Here is a 1,719-nt window from a genome sequence, read left to right on the forward strand (position 1 = left end):
ATAAATTTAGCAAATGACAACTGAGTTATATTATGCTAAAATTTTCTTTCTAACAATTTATCAAATGACAAATGAGTTATGAGCAAATAATACCATATAATTTTTAAAAACATAGCCATTCTTAAATATTTTTTGAATAAATAATTATTTTTAAATTTAATCAACTAAAAATAATATCCGTACAATTGTGTGAGTCAAATTCTAGTTTTATTGATGCATGTTATATATTAGTGCTGCATGTTTTAGGTAACATTTTAATGATGCACGTTTTTAAAAATCTCCATTATTAAAATTATGCACGTAAAGATAACTCATGAGTTTTTTTTGTTGATTAAATGACATTATGTCCAAATTTATTTAAGGATATTTCATTAAGTTAACTGAAAAAGACAAACAATAAAATAAGAAGTTTAAATTCATTTAAGCATATTTCATTAATGTAACTGAAAAGACAAGTAATAAATTAGGCAGTTTTATTCGTTTTAGTATATTTCATAAATGCAACTGAAAAAGACAAGTAAAAAAAATTAATGAAGTAAGAACATTTTCAAATGGGTACTTCTCTTTTAATAATATAGATTATGATCCGAAGAGTAACCACATGATCTGAAGAATGATTGATTTCATGTAAAGAGATGGCTTAACTCTCATCCTACCACTTTTGATACATTCATTGATAAACACATCTGAGACCCAATGTTCCTCTAAAAGAAAAAGAATGTCCGGTCACCAATCATTCAGTCTTTTTTATCAAATTGCAGACATAATATGACAAAATAGATGAATGCATAACAAAGTCAATTTTTTTTTATAAGAAAAAAAAAGTCAAGACATAAGTGCTGAACTAAACAACGTGCGGAGACTGATCCACTTAACACACAAAAAGCACAAAAAAACATAGTAATAGTACTCGGATAAATCACTGATTTATCGTTCTGCGCTTTGCTGTTTCCATGGCGATGCGATCAATCTCTCTCTCTGTATTACTTACAAAAGCTAGTTTGACCTTTGTTGAACGAAGTCACTTCGAATTAGCTAAGAAGTTGGAATAGTATTATTAACAAAGAACGAAAGAGTAACAAAAGAGAGTCGTCGTCCTTGGAAATCGAATGTTGTACTTATCCAGGTGATGTACTTTTTCTTACAAGACATCTCGTATAAATAATATAAGAAAAATGACTATAGTGTTAATTAGATAATTTTAAAAATAGAATTTTTTTTTGTGTGCGATATCATATAAATAATGATCCGTCTAGTTAACAAAAATCCTGATTATTTTATGCGTAATTTTTTTTATTTTGAAAATTTCTTTAAAATTATATTAAATTTTACATATTTTAATAAGAATATTTTCAATATCTTTACCTTTTTATTTGAAATGCAACTCAATATTTTTTAAACAATTATAACAAAATATTTAAAAAATATTATTAGAATTTGTTTGAAAAATATGAAAATTACATTTTAAATTAAAATTATCCTAAAATATGATAAGTTTTGATGTAAACGAAAACTCAAATTATGTCAAAAATAATTATATTCAATGATAATAACAATTTTAACTGATTTTTTTAAAAAAAATACATTTACAAAAATATTGTTTGAAAGAAAATTCATTTATCTTTCAAATATAAAATGAAAATATTATAATTAAATAATAAAAAATATAAATAAAAATAATAAATTTAGCAAATGACAACTGAGTTATATTATGCTAAA

This window comes from Brassica oleracea, chromosome C5, assembly GCF_000695525.1.
Source record: "Brassica oleracea var. oleracea cultivar TO1000 chromosome C5, BOL, whole genome shotgun sequence".
Lineage (NCBI taxonomy): Eukaryota > Viridiplantae > Streptophyta > Magnoliopsida > Brassicales > Brassicaceae > Brassica > Brassica oleracea.